General features: G+C 38.1%; 1 long non-coding RNA gene across 1 annotated transcript; it reads left to right on the top strand.

The window, feature by feature from the left end:
- The first annotated feature begins 4,301 nt into the window (after window positions 1-4,301).
- Window positions 4,302-8,842, top strand: LOC118997812 (uncharacterized). The gene is made up of 2 exons (XR_005068728.1): window positions 4,302-7,167; window positions 8,398-8,842. It is a non-coding gene; the product is annotated as an uncharacterized LOC118997812 (long non-coding RNA).
- The last annotated feature ends 2,787 nt before the right edge of the window (window positions 8,843-11,629 follow it).

The following is an 11,629-nucleotide window of genomic DNA, read 5'->3' as shown; positions in this document are numbered from 1 at the left end:
TATTGTGGCCATTTTATCACATTTTATCAGAGTTTTTTGTTTAAGTGACCAGTGATACAGCTGAATCAAAGGTCTAGGAAATGTTTTCAACATCTCACAAAATCCTTGAAGCATACTAATTTCTTCATTAAAAATATTTAATGAATTAAAAGATGAATAGAATTAAGGCTTCACACATATAAAACCATTTGTCTTGGCGATATGTTTTAGAATGGTAGCAATACATTTTTTTAACAGACAGCATAGACTTCTTTTTCACAGATTGAAATTAGTTATACAAACCAGATTTCTGGTCAAGGTGGTGGCATAGGTAAACATGGCTCACCTCCTCACACAACTATGTCAAAATTACAACTAAAATATAGTAAAATCATCACTCAGAGCCATCAGAAACTGAGTTGAGTGGAAGTCTGACAATTACCAGCCAGACTGGTAGGAGGGGCAGATCTAGACAGGCATAAACATTGGAGACATGGAACAGGCTGATCCCACATCCACATGTAATGGATAGAAAATAAGGAGAGATATCTCAGGAGTGAGCAGTTCCAATGCCACCCCAGGCCTCCCAGCCCAAGATTCCAGTGCCAGGAAGATAAGTCAACACAACTTCTGGCCACAAAAACCATCAGGGATTGAGTCAGTGGAAGAAACCTCTGAAGTCCCAAGCAAAACCCTTTAAAGAACCCACACATGGACTCACCTACTGAGATTCACTCCCTCTGAGCTGCAGCACTGGGGTTGCAGCTTGAAAGGCACCGGTGGCAAATGGGGAAGAACTGAGGTGTCTGGCATCAAGATGAGAGCTGGAGAACAGCTTTCTCTCAGACAGAATGGCTGGCAAAGATCATTATCCCTTTGCTGAGTCCTCCCCCACCCAGAGCCACAGAACTGGCAAGTGGGTGTCATATCTGATGCTCCATTAATCTAGCTAACACGGTTTGCCCCACCCTGGAGATCCCCTGAGACTTCATCCCATGAAACTTATAGGTCCACCTAAATTGTTAACTTTGGCTTCTCCATATGAAAGGCTGATCTTGGCTCATGCTTCATAACTTCCTAGATCCTATCAAACAAAACAGCTGGCTTCAACAAGCCCCAGCCCCTGTACCTCTTGCTAAATGATCCAGGACCAGTGCTAGCAGCAGCCAGCCTAGATTCACATCTTGGCTTCTCCTGAGAATGTCCAAGTTCAGCACAAGTAGCAGCCATCTCAGGTTGCTTTATAGCTTATGGAGGGTGGCCCCGGGCAGAACACAGGTTGGGGAAGACCTTTGTCTTCACCACCCAGGAAACCCTAGAGCCTGCACACCCAGTGGACAGCTGCAGACCATGTTGGAGCAGCACCACCCTGCTCCCGCAGAGCTGATCCTCCATGGAAGGTGGAGGGTGGTGATAAGTGGTCAAAGCCAGTCATTGTAGATGACTGGCTTGGATAAATCCCTCCCATTGATCTGCCAACAGCAATCAAGCGCAACTACAAGATGAGGGTGTACTTAGCCCACACAAAGAGCACTCCTCAAGTACCCAGCTTGGGTGATAGGGGAGGCCATGCCACTGGACCCTATAATACACTTACTACATTAGGCCATCCTACCAAGACATAGTGTCAAAGCAGGTCTACCTAATACACAGAAGCAAACACAGGGAGGCTGCCAAAATGAGGAGACAATGAAATGTGGCCCAAATGAAGGAACATATCAAAGCTTCAGAAAAAGAACTAAACAAAATGGAGATAAATAATGTATCAGATGCAGAGTTCAAAATACTGGTTATAAGGTTGCTCAAGGAACTTAGTAAGGACCTCAGTAGCATAAAAAAGATTCAGTCAGAAACAGGATACACTAACTGAGGTCAAAAACAAGTTACAGGAAAACAGTAGAGTCGATGAAGCTGAGAATCAAATCAAAGATTTGGAACATAAGGAACCAAATCAAAACACCAAAAAAAAAAAAAAAAACCCAACCAATCAGAACAACAAGAAGAAAAAATAATCCAAATAAACAAGGATAGTGTACGCAGCCACTGAGATGACTTCAAGAGGTCTGACATTCACATTATAGGAGTGTCAGAAGGAGAAGAGAAAGAGCAAGAAATTGGAAATCTATTTGAAAATATAATGAAAGAAAGCTTCCCTAATTTGTTGAAGGAAATAGACATGCAAGTCTAGGAAGCACAGAGGGTCCCAAACAAGATGGATGCAGACAGTCCCATGCCAACACACATAATAATTAAAATGCCAAAGTTTAAAGATAAAGTGAGAATCTTAAATGCAGCAAGACAAAAGCAGTTAGTTACCTACAGAGGCATCCCCATAAGACTTTCAGCTGATTTCTCAAAAGAAACTTTTTAAGGCTAGAAGGAATTGGCAAGAAATAATCAAAGTCATGAAAAGCAGGGACCTATAGCTGAGATTGCTCTACCCAGCAAAGCTATTATTTAGAATCAAAGGGCAGATAAAGAGCTTCCCAGACAAGAAAAAAACTAAAGGAGTTCATTATCACCAAACCATTATTATATAAAATGTTAAAAGGACTTATTTAAGAAAAAGAAGAAGGTCAAATCTACAAACAATAAAATGGCAATAAATACATATTTATCAACAGTTGAATCTAAAAAAACCCTAAGCAAATAATAAAAACAGAGACAGAATCATGGATATGGAGAGTGTTTTGATGGTTGCCAGATGGGAGGAGGATGTGGGGGAATGGTTGAAGGGATGAAGAAGTACAAATAGGTAGTTGAAGAATAGCCATGGGGATGTAAATTACAGTATAGGAAATGGAGCAGCCAAAGAGCTTATATGCGTGATTCATGGACATGAACAATGGTGTGCTTATGGCCTGAGGGAGTGGGGGCTGTTGTGTGGAGGAGGGCAAAGGGGGGACAACTATAATAGTATAATCAATAAAATATATTTTATGAAAAATGAAATAAAGTTCCTTGAGGAAAATAATAAAAATAATAAAGATATAAAAAAGAAACTAGTCATAGAAGCATAAAGTATATGAAAAGGTATATCTCTAAGGGTTCATCCCTAGTAATAAATGTTCAATTGATCACATTAAATTTTCAGCTATATGAGAGAAGGTAACAAAAAGATATTATGTAATAACATTGGAAAGCACCCTCTATGAAATATATAATGAAGTTTTACCTCTATATGCTATTTAGAATATAGGAAGCAGTTAGCACACCTATCTTCTCCCTTTTTGAAACACACAATGTACTGAATCCTTCAGATCCTTAATAAGAGTGGTTTAACTTGATTTATTTCAGAATGTTATTTTTGCAACAAAAAATAAAATTTCACCTCTTTTGTTTTCTACATTTTGTTTGTACTTCAAAAAATCTCATTAATTGTTAGGGGCAGATCAACTAATATAAAAAATCCAATTCATTTCTTCTCAAGGAAAGAGAGTTTTTGCCACTAAGAGCAGGAAACAACAGCAAGTTTCTCTAAAAGTTTCTCTTAAAGAATCTTTCTTTAAAAGATTTCTCTTGTACCAGGTGTTACCTGCTAACCCTCATTAACCTTAACTCCACGTAACACTGAAAGAAAAGCCATCACCTCTCTTCTCTAGACCTTGAGAAACTATAGCAAGACTAGTGCATGTCATGAGTATTGGTCAACAGGAAAAAAAAAGCAGAAATTTAAAACAATTATGGCCGATGTGACATGAAGTTCCATGTGTTTTTCAACATTTTAGACATTGGGAATTTTTAAAAATACAGCATTCTAAGTCCCAGCTTTAAACATTCTGATTCATTGTGTTTGATCTCACCCTAGGTAAGTCTATTCACCGACAGTCTGGAGAAAATCTAGTCCAAGCCACTTTTCAGATCAGAAACCCAGAAAAGGGTCTTAAACATTAAACATTAAGTATTAATACTAGAGCAAGGACCATATATTGGATTTTAGCAGTTCCATTTTCAAGAGGCCACACCCTCAGATTGAGGGAGTCTAGGGATTTCAAAAACTGTTGTCCATTCTGTGAGCAACACACGGCCCTTACTCAATGCGGGATTTATACTCTTCATTAGGTGGAAACTTTTATTTCCAGTTTAGCAGAGGTCATCTTCCAACACAGCTACTCTCAAAGTACCATTATTTCTGAACCTACAAATTAACAGAGGTATTCTATGTTCGATGCTTCTAAAAAAATAGTAAAAATATTGTTTATGTTATTATCTATTTTCTCCATTGAAAAGAGTCTAATCAATTGTTCTGAATTGTAAGGCACAATTTTTATAAAACTTTACAGAATTTATTTGTAGGGAAACTCACTGAGCTGCAATATGGCTCCAGCAGCAAGAGTGTCCAGGAAATTTTGGATTTTGAACTCTCCATTGCCCTGGGCTTTGCTGATTACCCAGAAAACTGGAATGCCCCCCAGAGATAAGTGGTCAGGGAGGTTAATGAATGTATAGCATGCAACTACTGCCTGATGTTATCTGTAAGCTTAGAAATGCATTTTTTTTTCTAGTGAGCTATGAGACTACCCACCATATGGTTTTACTATTAACCCCTTTTAAAAAGGGACCTGGTCCTGGGAGGGGTTGTGGATTCTCCCTGGCAAGCCACCACTGGGAGTGAACAGCTGCTTTGCATGTGAGTTTCTTTAATTACAGTTATTATGAATTTGAATGAGGCTACAAGGCAGTTCGTTTTAATCCATCCTGAATTTAGACTTTTGGGGCTTTCCCCCACATATCAAATTATAAGAAAGGATGAAAAAATTTCTCAAGTTCTGCTACTTTTATATATCCGTTTGTAACATTTTGGTTAAATTCATTATGCATCTTTATGCAATTTATACACAGTATATTCATACACGTATTTATGTATATATAGATTTGCCTAATGTGGACATTTCATATAAATGGAATCAAACAATATGTTGCCTATTTTGTCTGGTTTCTCTCACATAATGATTTCACCAGTTCATCTCTGTTGTAAGAGTATAAGTATTTCATTCTGTTTTATTACTGAATAATATTCCACTGTGTGGATACACTACACTTTATTTCTCCATTCATCAGTTGATGGACTTTCAGGTCATTATGATCTGGGTTTAAATCCAGGTTGTGATAGTCATTTCCTTTGTGACCATTGCTAAATTGAGAGAAATAAGGCTTAAATTTCCATTCTTTAGCCACAATACACGGGATTCTAGCACATTCTTGACAGGTTTGTTGTGAGGAGTAAGGAAAACAATGTGTCTAAAACACAGTACCTGATAAGAACTATCATTACCAGAGTCTAGCCAGGAAATCAGAAACCACACATCATTTTAACAGAAAGAAATGAACATGGGGAATGACTGAAAAGGCAGTAGAAAGGGAACATCAACAGAACAGAGAAATTGACTGTGGGAAGCAGCTATACCTGTAGGTCTGCGAGAACACAGGAAGGTGAGGGAAAGGTTTATCAGAGCCCTGGAGGAGGGCCCACTGAGCTGGGAGAGGGTTCAGCTCATCATGCACTGTTATCTGGTAGGGGGGCTGTTTCTGTTGCTGCCAGGGGAAAAGGCTGTTGCCGTAGGACCTGCCGAGGGACCAGCAGGCAGGTAGGATGGAGTGTTTTTCCTCCCTCCTGCCTTCCATTCTCCTTCTAGTGCCTCCCACAAGAAGAACCTAGAAAAACAGTCTAGCAGAGGGGAAATGTAAATCTCAGAATCTCAGCTGACTATAGAATGAAGAGTTAGGAACTGAGAAGAAATAGCTTAATAAGCTGGTATATTTCCCCCTTTTATTACTCTGCATCTATACACATCTGTACATATTTTTAAACTTTCATAAAGCAAAAGGTATGCTCTTGCTTAGATAGATGATACAATTGTTCAATTATCTTTTGGTCTCCCCTCTCTCTGGATAAGGGGAGATACAGAGTGTCCCTCTTTAGGAAGAGTCATAGCATCCCCCTCTAGGTGATGTGCATTACTCCTCAAATTTTGTTAGTTTTACCTGGAGATAAACCTGAAGGTGTAAATTGTAATACAGCCACCATCTAATTCATCTTACATAGCGAATAGAATATGCCAGTCTGAAGGTGTGCCATTTGTCCTCAGTTGACTGGGTTTCTTTACTATTGGGCTTATCTAAATTTTTATTAATGAAGGATCTGAATCCTCAGAAACCTGCATGGACACTAATTTCCCCAGCCCATGAAGCCATGTCTTTCTTTGTGTTGGTTCAGTGCCGTAAGGAGCTCAAAGTGGCCAAGTGAAAGTTTTATTTCTTCCTTGAGTTCTAACCATCTCTCTGTAAATTGAGCTCCAGTTTTTCTCTTTGAGTCACGGGAAGTCCCTTGGATTGAGGGAAAGGAAACAATAAAGCAGCAGTAGGTGTCAAAGAAGGACACTGAAGGACAAATGAAGGGATCAAGTCACCGTCTCACATGCATCTTTTAAAAGCCTATGCACTTGGTAATTAACCGCTTGCCCAAACCCATGTTTTGGTGAGCCATTTGACCCCCCCCCCCTTCCCAAGGGCCAGTTCAAGTGGAATGATTCTTTTCATATTGCAGCTCAGGAGTTCAGTCTCTATGACTCCACAGAAGAAAAGAGTATGTCAGAGAACAGAGGTCTGCCCCAAACCCCAGAGGTCCACACTGTGATCTTCCTATTGCAGCCCATGGCGATCCCTTGCCGTGCCCCTCCCGTCTTAGACACTTAGGACCTTAAGCTCTGCAGCTGCGGTTCTGTAAGTGGAAGGACACTTTGCCCTGCAGGCTGGACTTGCTGCAGGGCCTTCTCTTGTTCAGTCCTGCCCAAACTTTATGGTCGTACAGGTGACTCTGTAGTCTCTGGAAGAGAACACTGCCTACTTTATGATGGTATTACCAAAGGAGTGCTGAAGGTAGCTCGTGAGAGAAACAAATTGCGGTTGCCCACAGTGTGACAGGCCACCGCTGGGATGATGACACCCACAGAAACAAGCACATAGAAAGGGCATGTTCCTTCCCCATGTTTGCCTTTCAGTTTCTTCTTGTTCCCCTAGAGGTAGGACCTAACAGGAATCCAGCTGGAAAAGAGAAGGAGTATTTGAATACTAGGATCTTCAGCACCACCAAGCAGAACACAGGAGGATGGGTTTGGAGAGGTTATGCCTTAGGCCAGTAACCAACCCGCCCTGTATGAAACTGATCATAGTTTCGTCTACTGAACGGTATGTGGAAAAGCAACTTGAACTGGCTTATTTTGTTTACAATAAAAGTAGTATGCCTTTATTGAATAAAATATATAAAAATAATAAAGTGAAAGTCACTTATTATCTTGCCCTTTATAGAAAAATGTTGGTACCTCTTCTGCACTTGTTACGCATGCACAAACACATTTTTGTCTTTGCAAAACATGGGATCATGTTCTCCATGCAATTTTTGAAACTTGCTTTTACACTTAACACTCTAATGTACTGTTAGCACATTTATTTGTCATTAAATAATCCACAAATCAATGTTATTGTTCACATGGGATGTTAGTATATCTTTGTTGCATATACTATTATAAAACATTCCCTCATTTTGGATAACTTATATTAATGAGTCAACACTATGATAAATAGCTTTTAAATGATTCACAATTTTTTGATATGCTATGTTTTGGAGAAACACACATTCCTTATATATGTAAGTCCCTTTAAAAATAGGGTTTGTCACATGTAGTAAGGCAATTTCTTCAATGACAGGTCAGGTGCAGACTTCATTCCTTGTTTCTTTCTTTCCTCCCTGCCTCCCTTCCTCCCTGTCTCTTTTTTTTCTCTCTCCTTCTTTCTCTTTTTGGCAATCATGTTATGGTGTTAGGCTGAGCATTACTTGGATTACTGCACATTCAAAAATGAATGCAGGGAGAGGATTTTTGAGTGTGGGTGGTGATGAGAACAGCTGGGATGGAGACTGGAGGAAATGGCAGGGACTTTTCACATAGTTATAAATGGAATTGCTTAGCACAAAAAACTTAGGTTTTTTTGTGCTAGAAGAATAAATTAGAATTGAGTGTTTTCTCTTTGCAAATATTAAATGCTAAATCTTAAAACCATCTGTACTCTTTCTGAAAGTTTAGAATTTCAATGTAAGTAAGTCAAAGTGAAAAAGTCGGGATGGAGGTTGGGGGGTGGGGGTTGCCATTGTGTTGCCAAGCAACATTGCTAATTTAAGATCTCTCAATTAAGTGCCATAAAAAAATGGCCACAATAAATGTGTCCCAAAAGGAAGTAGGTCAGTATCAGCTATTTCAGGAGGAGTTTGTAGGGAGTCCCAAATGGTCCCCAATAAGGGTAAAATTGTCTGTAAGCTGTTTTGTCTTTCTTTTGAAATGTGAACCCTTATACCTCAACTCACCCATCCCCAAATCAGATATAGTCACGGAGCTAAAATGTATCCTTTTCCATTCTGTGAAGGTACTCACAAATGAAATGAGAGAACTGCCTCAACATGCAGAGGTTAGGAGCCCATACCCATATTCAGAAGACAGAATTCCATGGCTAGAGTCTACTAACTGGGAAGAAGGAGTCCCATCCTCATCTCAGTATCAGCCTGAGGAGCAGGAAGAGGATGAGAAGGCGTGCCTGTGTTCTTGCTCTTGGAAACGTACCATTTAAATTCAGATGATCTCTTTTCCTCTCTGCCCAAACATCAGTTCTGCCTGAAATTTTTGTTTGTTTGTTCATCTGTTTCCCCCCAAAACAACTGCTTTGAAATGGAGTTTGTTGAAGACAAGGATATGTTATTTTCTACGTAATGAGTCTGGTCAAGTGAAAGTTCTGGAATTTTAAGGAAATGATCAAAAATTGTTAGCTGGGGTTCCTCCTCCAGCATGAGCTAAAGAAATTTAAGCCTTGATTTCCTGATGGAGAAAAAAATGACCCAGAAGAACATCCTGTTCTCTGACATAAGACTGGCAAGGATGAGAAGGCAAGCATGGGTAATGATGCTCACATCTATGCATTGATTTGTATCTATTTTTCCAAATGCATGTACTTATTCTACCTGTTTTTGAGGAAACATGAAAGAATGTGATCATTGTGGGCCTGGAAATATGTAATTGGATTTAGACCCAGGAGGGAATCTTTGTTACCTACCCAAAATTTTTAGGTAAGTTTAGTTAAAATGGAAAACACTTGGGGTTTTAGTCTTTGAGAAGTCAGGTTTCTCTTGTTTGAATTATTCTTTCTTATAGAATATCTGCAATTGTTTCTGTGGGTAAATGATGTTATTCGGGTCAGTTTTGAATAAATGTGAATGTCTGTGTGGGTCAGGTGAATTCTGACCACTCCTCACTGTTGTTATTGTTGTAGCAGATTATAGAAACAGTGCTGTATTCTGGTGTCATTGGAGACATGATTTGAAACATTTTTGAACTTCATAGACACATTTTAATAGAGGCACCATGAACTTACTATTTATTTCACTGAGGTGCTGAACTGAATGCTGCTATTTAATGCTAAAAACCACAAACCTTGAAATGACAAGAGTTATGGTTTTCAGGTTATATGTTTCCTATTTAAATTGCTAATCCTCTCCAATAAAGAATTATTTCCCAAATTTTGATAGAATTTTGTAACATTTTAAAATGACTTAAATGGAATATCTGCTGATTCTAGAAGACATGAGAAAATAAAAATCACAAAGGACATTTATCCTTCGGCATTCTTAGCATTCAATGGTTTTTAACTCTTTCTCAACCTTTTTATCACAATAAAATGTCCTTCTGAGTCACTTGTGACAGTTTTTGATATCTCTCTTTTATACTCTGTGATTATTATCAATTTCTATGCAGGAAATATATATAGTATTTCCTGCATATGCTTTGGGTAAGAAACTACTCCTTTTTAATTTAAAAAGTAGTACTTCATGTCCTCATGAAATTCCAATGCCTTGCTAATAGATCTGTTTGTAATTATTCAGTAACTCTTAATGCAGTATCTATTCTGGTGACTATTATGCATTTTCTCTCATGAATGGACTTATCTAACAAAGGGATCTAAAGATAGCTCTTAGTGATGCATATACATGCTTGGTTCAACAGTAGTTGCTAATTGTAGTTATTGTTGTTAAACATTTGTTTTTTCCTTCTTTAGAAAATATTACTTTTGTTTCATGATATAGTTGTAGTCAAGAATATGGAAGAAATGGCAGGTTTTGTCTTAAAATTTGTACTTAGCTCTTGTTTTCTCTCTTTTTGAAATATGAAATTAATACCCTGTAGGAAATAAAAGAAATTTATATTTGTTTAAAAATAATATGTCTGAAGAGGAATAATTATCTCTTTTGATAAAATAGTCATTCCTGGTCTGAGAAGTTTATTTTGGCAACTATGCATTTAAACATGAGAATGCTTCTAAATTCACAAGTATTTTTCCTAGCATCCACTATACATTGCATATAGAAGAGAACATTTAAATAAAAATATTCAACAAGCACAAAACTTGGCTGTGATTCTCAAAAATTATTTAAAATATGATCTTAGTTAATGATTAGTGTTATCTCAGGAGGAATTATAGGCTCTGGGATTATATATTTTTGCAAATGCACTTCTTAATTCATCTGGTAGGATTCACTAATACCCAGTCTGTGTTCTCATGTGGTTCATTCAAGAGTGTAGATCTAGAACTTAGATATAGAAGCACATGGAGAAATGTACCTCAAATCATATCATACTGTGATAAAATTATACACACACACGTATGTATATAATTAGATTGTTTGATTTCTCAGAAGCACTCAGTAAGCAGTAGAGCATGGTGGGAGAAATCACTGACTCTGGACCCGGTTGGTTCGAATTCTGGCTTTGCTGTTTACAAACTCTGTGACCTCAAGAAAGATACTATATTTGAGCTGTAACTTTTCATGTAGAGAATAAGAACAATAGTAGCAACCATTGTTGTAAGAACTAAATGTGTTAATGTCTTTAAATCCCTAAGAAAAATGCAGAGCACGTAGTAAGAGCTAGGTAAACACAAGCTACTATTTTTGTGACTATTAATTTAACACCCTTCCATGCACCGTACGGACTTAAAAAAATCCATGCACTCAAAAGAGTTTGAATGCAATAAAGAAGTTTAGAATTGCAGTTAAGACACAATAGTAAAGGCATAGCACAATTATTAAGGTAGTGCTAATCTACTTGTAATATGATATTATTTTACACATATTTCCCTGAAGAAACTTAAAAAGGAATGAAACTATTGAGAATGTTGTCATAGAGGGTTTTAGCTAGGTTAGACATGTCCTCTCTGGGAAGGTAACATTTGAATTGACTAGAAAATACAAACTCTCCAAAATATCTGAAGAATTGTCAAAAAATAGTTCAAGAAAACATCATATATATATATATATATATGCATTTAACATAATATAACATGATAGAACTCAGACAAAATAGATCAATTATAATAATATCTAATGGACTCTGGAGCTGAAAGGCAAAATTACATGCCATATCACTGGGGACTGCGGAAATTAAAGAATTCCCCAAGTGAGGCTGTTGCCGAACAAAGGGTCCGGGGGGGGGGCAATACTTGGCCCACCGAGGGATGCCAAAAACTGCTGCAGAAAACAGGGGCCCCTCCCAAGGACGGTACTCTAATATCTATAGGGTTCTTCTGTCCGCCGCCAATTGGAAACACCTCT

The sequence above is a fragment of the Sturnira hondurensis genome, unplaced genomic scaffold (assembly GCF_014824575.4).
Source record: "Sturnira hondurensis isolate 20B ecotype Veracruz unplaced genomic scaffold, ASM1482457v3 Scaffold0013515, whole genome shotgun sequence".
In the NCBI taxonomy this organism is placed as follows: Eukaryota; Metazoa; Chordata; class Mammalia; order Chiroptera; family Phyllostomidae; genus Sturnira; species Sturnira hondurensis.
The sequence above is the reverse complement of the archived record's forward strand: the minus strand, read 5'-3'. Positions and strand labels throughout refer to the sequence as shown.